Here is an 11,239-nt window from a genome sequence, read left to right on the forward strand (position 1 = left end):
GTGAGTAACAAGAGGATCTCTAATAGAGATTGTGAGGAAATAGGAGAGGAAAGTTCACTCAGTCACAATCTATATACTGCTGACAGTTTTAAGTAAAAAAGATAAAACAAAAAACAGAAATTTAGTCATCCCAGCTATAAAAGAGGCTGAAATCAGGAGGATCATTGTTGCAGGTCAGCCAGGGAAAAAACATTAGTGAGACTCATCTCAAAAAAAAAAAATGTAGGGGGCATAATGGTATATACCTGTTATCCTAGTTATGGTGGAAAGTGTAAAATAAGAGAATTGTGACCCAGACTGGCCTGGATGGTGAGACCCTCTCTTAAAATAACTAGAGAAAAATAGGACTAGAGGCATGACTCAAGCTAAAGCTTGCCTAGCAAGCACAAAGTCCTGAGTTCAAACCCTAGTACTGGCCAAAACAAACAAACAACCCCAAAACTTTACAGGGAGATAAAGGGGGAGGTAGGACAGACCTAAGTGTGGAATCTTCTCTCAGAGCAGGAGAAAAGGGTACTATCTAAAGGTGATCTAATTAGAGTAACAGAAGCACATTAACCTGTTCTTTTTGTTAAACTCAAGAAGAAACAGCTAGTGATCTCTGTAGAGAATTTCACTTGAAGGATGTCATGGTTTAAATCTGAAAGGTCCCCTCAGGCTCATTTTTTGCACACTTGGTCCCCAGCTTATGGTGCTATTTTGGGAGGTTCTGACAAGTTTAGGAGGTTGCATCTAGCTGGAGGAAGTAGGTCACTGGAAGCAGCCCTCATGGCTGTCTTGTCCCTGGTCCCTTCCATACCCTGTCTCTGCCTTCTACTGTTTGAGGTGAACATTTCTCCTCTGTCACATGCCCTGACCACCATGAGCTCTGCTCAGGTACACTGGCCCAAGCAACCATGCATTGAACCCTCTGAAACTGTGAGCCAAAATAAATAATTCCTCTTTTTAAGTTTTTTACATCAGATATTTTGGTCACAGAAATGAAAAGCTCACTAACACAGATGAGTTATGGGCTGGAAATAGGTGAGACTAGGAAATATTCTGTATTAAAACATGCTTATAACTGGACACCAGTGGTCCACACATATAATCCTTGCTACTTGGAAGACTGAGAGTGAGAGAATTACAGTTCAAGATCAGTCTAGGCAAATAGTTCGGGAGACCCATCTCCAAAGTAACCAGAACAAAATAGACCGGAGGTGTGGTTCAAGCAGTAGAGTACCCAACTTCAAATCGCAGTCTCAACCTCCCAAAAAAGTATGCTTGTACTAAGTGATTTTATAACTATGTACATAGTTTTAAAATATAGATAAATTAAGATATTAAATTCTAGCCTGATTTTTGTGCAACTAGTAGAAGTGTAATTATGTAAACATATATTCACCTTGTAAATAAGCCTTAAATGTGCACAAACCTTTCAGTATGCTCTATAATGCTCCCTCTATGGGATGACAAAACTAGTACAATCAAGTTAAGACACTTCTGGGATGAATCTATTCTAGCAGCAAATGATTATGGAAATTGGTTGGTTTTAAAAAATTGCCCTGGGGATTAAGCTCAGCAGTAGTGTTTGCTTAGCATGCACATGGCAATGGATTTGATTCCAAGCACAAGAAATAATAAATAAATAAGTGAGCAAGCAAATAAATAAGTGATTTATAGCCAGATCATTTAGATATAATAGTGAAAAACTAGAAATAGTCTAAAATTCTAAAAATTTAAAGCCTTTATTTAATGCACCCTTCTATATGAATATTTTCCAAAAATTTGAGATGTTTGAAAATGTCCATTTAAATTAAGATAATTTAATAATGGAAGATTGACATTATTTAAATAGTATTTAAAAAGAATTTCTTCAGAATGTTTTCATATGAGAAAATAAAATGATTCACTGATTAAGCTTTTTTTTTCATTTATTCATATATGAATAAAATGTTTGGGTCATTTCTCTCCCCTCCTCCTCTGCCCCCTCCTTTACCCCCCCATAAGTTTTCTTTAATTTGTTTTTATTAAAGACAAATACTAGGAAAGATACTTTTCCTAGGATTTTGCTAGAGTAAGTGTAAGTTTTCTAACTTTTACTTGGTTGAATCCCACAGCTCAGGATTTTGACTTTTATTAGACATAATATTTGTTGTAATAAAAATTTGCATTTTTCTATACAGTATGTGAAGAGTCCAGCAGACCTGACTGTAGTCATTCCATACCAGTCCTCTCTACTCTATCAACAAAGCATAGACAATTACATGATAGTCATGAACTGTGAGTAGTAGAAAGTCAATAATTTCTTTGTAAAGGAGCCAATTTCCAGGTTTGAGTGCTTTCAGAGTAATGACAATGTCCATATATATATTGAGCCTCTGCTTTAATGGAAGAGGGCAACACCTGGTGTCACAGCCAAAGTGTACATCTATATTACAGATGTGGAGACACTCTATTATTGAAACTTTCTATACATCGGAACAACAATGATGATGAAAGTCCAATAATATTCTGCATGTTAACTAGAACCTCAGAGTGGTAATTAAAATAAAAATTATAAGAATACTACAAATGTTCTCCCTCATATGCAGACTTTAGATCTAGGGCAAATACAGCAATGTTGTTGGGCTTGGGTCACATGACAAGGGGAAAGCACATATGGGAGGTATGGGGATAGATAGAAAACCCAAAACATGAAAGTGTTTGGTGTCCTCAACTCCAGAGGAACTACTACAGAAACCTTAAAGCGACAGCGGTCAACACGAGAAGGGGATCAGGAACCAGTGTAAAGATCAGTTAGAGATGAATCAACCTGGGTTGTAACACATTTGTACATGGAAACAATGCTAGGAATCTCTCTGTATAGCTATCCTTAACCAGCAAAAACACTTTTCCTTATAATGTTTATGTCTTCTCTTCAACAAAATTAGAGATAAGGGCAGAGCAAGTTCTGCCTGGAAGCAAGGGAGGGTCAGGGTGAGGGGATGGGAACGGGGAACAAGGGGAAGAAATGACCCAAACACTGTATGCACATGTGAATAAATGAATTAAAAAAAAGAATACCACAAGAAAAATATAGTCAACTTAGACAGATTCAGACATTTTTTGGGATAGCATTTTTTTTCATAAGCTAATGATCAAATTCAAAAGATATTTAAAACACATAAAGCCAGTGACACAATGGATTTTCTTTTTAAATCAAAATGATTCTTTGATTTGTTCCTATTTAACAAGTCCAATGGTGCATAGAAGACTGAACACATTTGACCTTTATAAATTTCTGATGACAAAAGTTATTTAACCTCTTTAAGGATAATACAAAATGAGAATAAATTATCACTCAAAGTATTCTCAGAGTAAGAATGTTCATGAAGTAATACTTGGCCGAGAGTCTGGTACACAGTAAACTCTTCAGAAGTACTATATCCATTTCTTTTGCTAATTGTTCTTGTACCAAGATTCTGGTGCTCCCTTTAATTTCTCAGAAAGCCAAACCTTCTATTTTTTTCCTAATGACTTAAAGCTAGAATGGAATAAATTTGCCCCCAGAAAACTGATTACTGTCCTAAGGGCCCACTTAAATTTAAAATAAATTTATGTACAAGTTCATTCATAATTGAAAACCATATGAAATCATTCTCTGAGTTTAAAGAAAAAAATACATGATGTAGAAAAAATATGATCACATGCATACACACACATAGATGTGTACAGTAGAAATAATAAATGGCATCAAAATATCTTTTAAAATTGATATTCTGCTGTAGAAAAGCTACTTTAAGGGAACATCGATTATTTGCTGTAAATTCTCAAGCAATAATCCAAACACTAAGAACATAAATATCAACATGTTTCTCAGATCTATGATATTGAGAATAAAAATAATTATAGAACTGTATTTAATCAAATTCACCTTAAAAAAAAAACTTCCACTCTTTATCTTTAGCAAGCAATGGAGACTTTTAGAACTATTTTAAGCATTGTGGAAATTCAATACTCAATGTTATTCTAAATACATACTCTTTTGTTTTGTCCTATTTCCATAAATTCCAGTAGAGTAATAAATCTCACTATATTCCTGGTTTTTAGAGAACGAGTGACTTCTTCACAAGTCACTATTAAAGACCCAGTCTTTCGTGGTTGATTCCCTCTGCTCTATGGAATTCCAGCTTCTTGTTAAGGCGGTGATGACACACGTGCTGTAGGGGAAAGACCAGTAGGAGAAAAATCAAGACACCAAGTTTCTACTTCTGAATGAGAGACTAGCCAGCTGCGTGACCTCAGAGAGGCAGGAATAGTCTGTGAGTCAGAATTTCATGATTTTTAAAGCAAAAAATTTCTACTGTGCAATTAATAAAGCTTCTGATTCTAATACTGGACTTTGAGATTACCAACTATTCAAGTATACCTTGCAGTGAAACTTCTTAAACTCTAGTGCTGTGAATATAAATTGCTAAAACACTGCTTTGCAAACCATTTTGGCGTTATTTCATAAGGTTGAAATGGCACATACACTATGACTCAGCAAAACATACCCCAAAGAAACTCCTAAATGTGAAACAGGAGGTTTTATAATAATCCTTGTAGCAGCAATGTGTTATATCCCAAAGCTATAAATAACCCAGTTTTCCACAAGAACAGTGGTAGATAAGCAATTTGCATAGCGGACTGAACACTTTACACTACATAGTAAACACACTATATAAAAACACAATGCTTAAAGGAAAAAGTCACATATAGCCCTATGCAGGTAGAAATGTAACTATTATTTATGACACATACATAAACTATAACCAATACCAAACCACAAGTAACATAAATTTTCAAAAAAAAACCTTCTCACTCTGGGGTAGAGAAGGATGTTATTGTTTAGAGTCCTCAGAGGACTTCTGACGTTTATTTCTTTAACTGAATAGAGGATACAGAGGATATTATTCTACCATCTTTTAAGTTAGACCTAAATGTTCTCTACACTCTTTTACATGTAATTATTATTGGAATTAAAGACCCTCCAGTGCTGAAAACAGACACACAAGAGACAGAAAATCTTGACAAGGCAATTTCTCTTGATCAAGAAGGTACAAGCATGTGCTCCAGCTAAACAAACATGAAAGCACAAAATGGCTGACAGTGGCTCCTCCTTATATCCCTGACATAGTTGTACCTGCCCCTAACCCAGGATTTGTCCAGGTCAAAGGTTCACAGTCTTTCCCAACTGGCTAAAAAGGCTTGGGAGATGGGTTAGGGCATGCAGTTTGGCAGGCAATGGAGTTGTACAGGAATCCGGAAGAAGAAGCAAGGACCATTTAAATATGCAAGTCACCAAAGATGGCAACCTGAGGAATTTTTAAGTAATCCAAGAGGGTAACAAATACTTTGATAGAAAAGATCATTTTTCTTACAATTTACCTCTTCTTTTTATTTTAAATTCTTTTTTTCAAACTCATTTAGGAGCCATTGGCTCTCATGTTTCTGAATTTCTAATAGAAACAAGTTATTTTGGTAGGGTGGGGGTGAATGTTTGGTGAGGACTGTCTCAATTAACCACTGAATTAGTCCTTGGACACAAGAAATTATGCAGCATCCTACTAAAATTAAAACTCCAGCCTCTACGATCAAGGAAATTAAGATTGAGGTCATCCAGCCCTTCCATCTTCCAAACCAATTTTCCATTAAGTCAGTGAAGGGATCATTTATGCCTGAATTTTCAGCTAGCTCATCAGATAAGGTAGTTAATCCCTGTAGGGCCTTAGTAACAGTTCCATCGGGGGCTGTATTATTTGGTATATATGTGCAACATGAAGCTCCAATCATTACACAAACTCTTATCTTTTTGGCCAACACCATGTCTAATGCTAGCCTGTTCTCCCAAGCCATCTGGCTAGTTGGTCCCAATTGCTCTGTTATTCCTTTGATATTCCTGGTATAATACTATACCAGGGATAGCATCCCTGGTATAGTATTATTATGGTTATAATAAATATAATTAATCCAGTTGATGTTTTTATTTGTAGTGGATCACCAAAAGAGTACTGATTCAAACCCTGCTGCAATTTGGTTCCTGGCTTTGAATTCATTTGGCACTCCCCTAGGAACCCCAATGCATCAATGTAAACACGGGGATCAAAGGAGCCTCTGCAGTTGGCTGCAGCGTCTATGTCTATATCTCTCCTTTTCCCAGGTGTTGTGGCACAGGCTGGGGATCTAAATGCTAGGTGAAAGGGATTGCCAACTGCACCAAAGCATAGGTGCCTGCCCAGTTACCTGGGAGAGTCTCAAGTAAAGGTCCTCTGAAGTACCACCAGACATCGGCTCTGCCCACTGAGAATGTGGACTTGTTTGTGAGGCTGTAGAAAACCTGCTTTCACTGCATCCTGTCAGGTTTCCCACATTTGTCAATCGTCCCCCTGTCTGGTGAGACATGAGGTATGATTGACATCTAGGGCAGGTGGCCTAATAGTCCTTGGAGGCTGACCCACAGGACTTCTGACCTCTGAGAACATTAATGATAGTGTCTGGCAGGATTCATTGCCCCAAGCCGTGGCATCCTGAAACAGCTAACATGCAATACATTCCATCTGGGACTGAGAACCATCCTAATGAAAACAGGACCACTTGAGACTCTGGTCTCCCAGTAGTACAAACATAGCCATTGCTCTTATTTAATGTGCAGACAGAATATTTTATCCATTTCATCCAAACATTTGTATCCCTATACCTGATTTCAATAGCCACAGTTTGTCTTAGGTCCTTGACTTCTACTACAGTTACCTGAGTTTGATTGTTGTACAAACATGGAGTTAACGTTGGAGTGGGGGTAGAACTGGGTGTCACCTGGGAGGGGTTGGGAGCTAGATGGCGCTCAAAGGCACCTAATGGGTCTGTCCCTAAGACATCTGCCTCCAACCCATATCTACGAAATATACATGGTTCTCATGTCATACTCCAAGGGTTTTCTATGAGTAATCTAAGTGGGTTACATCGTTTATCTTTATAAGTAGGAGAGGGGTGTGACCAAAATAGAAATAGCTGTGATTTTGACTGTAGTCTGTTAAAAGACTGCTGATTATTTTGTATGGTGGAAATCAGTCTTTCCTGTGCCCTGGGGTCTAGTCCAGCCCTTAGGATTTTCATAAGAAGGGGGAATTGTATCCTTTATATCCAGTGTTTCACCCCACATCTGACAACTCTGGACAGATACCAGACTTCCCTGTGGGTCCTGGGGTGAGACACATATAAAGGTAGTATCCTTGGAGTTGAAGTTGGGATGTAAGGTCTCCGTAAGCAAGACTTGACATTCATCAAATTCAACAATTAAGGGCAACATAGTCTGAATATGCATACCATTCCCCAAATGAAAGCAAAAGAATATTTTCACTATAGTCTTTTTAAAGTCACTTTGGTGTTGCCTGAATGTGAGAGCGCAGCCCATTGTTCCTTCTGATCGGGTGGGGCACCTTCTTTACCATGCTCTGTGGTCCAGATGGCTGTCTCCATGGTCAGCAAGACCAGCAAGAGTCCTTCCCAAGCTGGCTCAAGCTTGTTTTCTTTCCAGGTCTTGACTAATTGCCAGGCTGGTGTGGTTGTGGGTGAACAGAAAGTCAAGTGGAGGAGACTGTGCTAACAATCCTTTTTTCCTAAGACAAAGTAAAGTAGAGGACACTCCAGGTATATAATTTTTGAGGAAATAGTCTTTGGTTTCAAAGGAAGGCACATCAGTAACAGAGCTAAGGTAAGGAAACCCCAAAACATTTCATAAGGGGAGAGGCCAATGTCCATCTGAGGGGCTGTCCTTCTTAGTAGCACTATGGGAAGACATTTAGTCCAAGGTAATCTGGTCTCTAACACTAATTTAGTGAGTTGGTTTTTATGAGTCTGATTCATTCTTTCAACTCTTTCTGAGGAAGGTGGTTGCCAGGGAATATGATATTCCCATTTGATCTCTAGAGCCTTCATAAGTCCCTTAAAGACATTGGCAGTGAAATGACTTCCATTGTCTGGTCTATATTTTCTATAACCCCAAACCTTGGGATTATGTTTTCTAGTATACCCTAATTACATTTGTAGCAGTGGCCCCTGGGAGAGGGATGGCTTCTACCCAGTGAGTGAGATGGTCTACAATAACAAAGAGGTATTTAAAATTACCAATTTTGGGCATCTCAGTGTAATCTACCTGAATGCTTTGGAAGAGTCCCAACCCAGGGTTTCTACCCGCAGCTTCTCTCTGTCTCAGAGCTTGCTTGTTAATCTTTCGACAAGTAAGACAGCCTTCTGATACTTGTTTTGCTAGTGTGTATAGATCCCTATACACCCATAGACTCACAAAATTGCATCACATATGGCTTGGGGTCCCCAGTGGCTCCCCTGATGGAGATAGGTAAGGAGTCCTTTCATTAGGGGCTTTGAGATCATTTCCCTCCCATTGGGGAGAACACATTTTCCCTGTTCAGTCCTGACTGCCCCAAGTATTTTTAGTTGTTCTTCCTCAGAGAGGATAAAGGGGTAAAGATAGGGGTGATGTGAGGAGCAGAGAGGTGCAGAATGAGACAAAAGACCAGGGCCTCAGAGGTGAGCTCAGCTTGTTTTGCTGTCTCATCTGCAAAAGAATTTTCCAGAGCCTCAAAGTTTACCCCCTTTTGGTGACCTGGCACATGATTATGGCTATTTCTTCCAGTAGTTTTAGGCTCTCTAATATTTGTTGAATTAATTCTCTATGTATCAAATCTTGGCCCTTACTATTGATTAAGCTCCATTCCATCCAGATTTTTCCAAAGGTGTGGACCACACCAAATGCATATATTTTTTTAAATGCATATTTTGAATCAGTGTATGTGGTCCCTTCTTTGTCCTTTAAGTGTTTTAAGGCCTGATTTAGGGCAAACAATTCATAATTCTGTGACAACCAATTGTTAGGGAGTCAGCCTGATTTTATTATAGTCATGGCCTCCCCATCTACTATAGAATATCCATTATGTCTTTTTCCCTCAAATACCTGATAGGATCCATCCACAGAGAATTGGAACCTGGTCTGGATCTGAGATCTAGCCTCACTTTTGTTTGATATTCAATAATATCTAAGCATTTATGTTCAGGGTCTCCTCCCTTCTGCCTTTCTGCCATGAAATGGCTGGATTTAGGGCTTCATGATTAGTTAAAGTTAGATCATCCTTTTCTAGCAAGATACCATCATACTTCAGGATCCTGGAACCCATCAACCATCTACCTGTCTTCTGATTTAAGATTGTCCTAATTTGATGGGGAGTGCTAATAATTAGGTCTCCCCCAAAGGTGATTTTTGTACTTTCTTTGGTTAGAGGGACTGTGGCTGCTACTGCATGAATACATTCAGGCCAACCTCTGGTGACGGGATCCAGGAACTTAGATAAGAAGGTCACAGGTTGATGTTGACTTCCATGTTTTTGGGTTAGCACCCCAAGGACAACTCCCTTATTTACATTCACAAACAGGTGAAAGGACTGTTCAAGAGAGGGCAAGGCTAGCACTGGAGCAGTGATAAGGGCTTGTTTTAGGTAATCTACTTGTTCTATCTCCTCTGGGGTTCAAAGGAGGGGGTCTGGTCCCTCTTGGGTCAATTTGAGATATAAAGATTTAGTTTTAAGGGCATATGAGTCTACCCACAAATGGCAATATCCCACTAAGCCAAGGAACTTTCTCAATTCTTATTTTGTTCCTGGAAGAGGAAGACCAGTAATTCTTTCTAGTGTTTTTGGACCAATACTTCATTGGCCCTTACCGATTAAATGTCTTAGATATTTTACTTCAGTCTCAGCAAACTGTAACTTATTCTTTGAAATACAAAGTCCCTGGCTTCCCAGGAAATTTATAAAGCTAATAGTGGTGTTGATCACTTCTTCCTGATTATCCCCTGACAAAAGTAAATCATCCACATATTGGAGGAGGTATGTGTGGAGATCTAATATGAACTTTTCTAAGACTTGTTCTAAAATCTGGCCAAAAAGGTGAGGGGAGTTAGCAAATCCTTGGGGAAGGACAGTCAACCTGTACTGTAGCTTCCATCTTGAGTGGGGGTCCTCCCATTCAAAGCCAAATATTTCCCAACTGTTCACATCTAATGGGCAAGCCCAAAATGCATCCTTTAAGTCTATTACATTAAACCACTCATGGTTATATGGGATTTGACTGAGGAGAGTGTAGGGGTTCAGGACTACTGGGTGTTTAGCTTGGACTATTTTATTAATGGCCCTAAGATCTTTAACTTACTGGGAGGACCCATCTGTCTTTTTGACTGGATTGGGGTATTGAAGGGAGATGTACAAGGTTCAAGGAGCCCATCTGTATCAGTCCCTCAATAACTGGCTTCAAACCTATCTTCCCCTCCATAGATATGGGGTATTATTTTCTCCAAACAACCTCCCTGGTCTTCTTTAATTGAACTTTGATAGGTGTAACCTGGAAGCTGCCCTCGTTCCCATCTCTAGCCCAGACCATTGGCTTAATTTGTTTCTCAGCCCATGGAGTAAGCAGATTTAAGGTTGCTTGTGTTTTATCCCTTTTTACATGTAAACCGATTCTTAATCAGGTCATTAGATCTCTTCCAAACAGGTTGGTACTTGCCTCAGGGACTAGGAGAAATTGTATCTCAGTGGTCCTGTCTTGGAAATAAACATCTGTTTCTTGTAATATTTTAACTGAAAAGCTTTCTCCCTTTACCCCAGAAATTAGAATCCTCTCTAGGGACTAGATTAAGCCCCTGGGCAGAAGACAGAAGGAGGATCTGGAAGCACCTGAGTCAATCAGGAAGGTGACAACTTCACATTGTGGTCCCACTTCTAAATTTATCAAGGGCTCTGAGTGGGATGCTTCAAAGTAAAAGAGCCCCTGACACCCTATTCTTCATCAAAGGTCATTAAAGGAACAGTTTCCCTACACTCCTTTTCCCATTCTGGACATTCTCTCTTCAAGTGTCCAGTCTCCCCACATTTAAAGCACTTATTTTCCCTTCTTCTTTGTTTCATCTTCTGACTTTCTGATCTCTTATACCCCATGAGGGAGGCCAGGCCAGCTGAGGTCCAATAGGATATTGGTTTGGCCTTTCCCTATTAACCTGCTTGATCATGGATAACATAATCTTTATATTTTGTTTTTGTTTTTCTTCCTCTCTCTTTACATATACCTTTTGTGCCTCTCCCCCCTAATAATTCCTTTATGGATCTATTTTTCCAGTTTTTGTAATTTTCTTGCTGTATCTGGCCAGCTGTTTGTAACAAAGTGAAAT

Source organism: Castor canadensis, chromosome 3 (assembly GCF_047511655.1).
Source record: "Castor canadensis chromosome 3, mCasCan1.hap1v2, whole genome shotgun sequence".
In the NCBI taxonomy this organism is placed as follows: domain Eukaryota; kingdom Metazoa; phylum Chordata; class Mammalia; order Rodentia; family Castoridae; genus Castor; species Castor canadensis.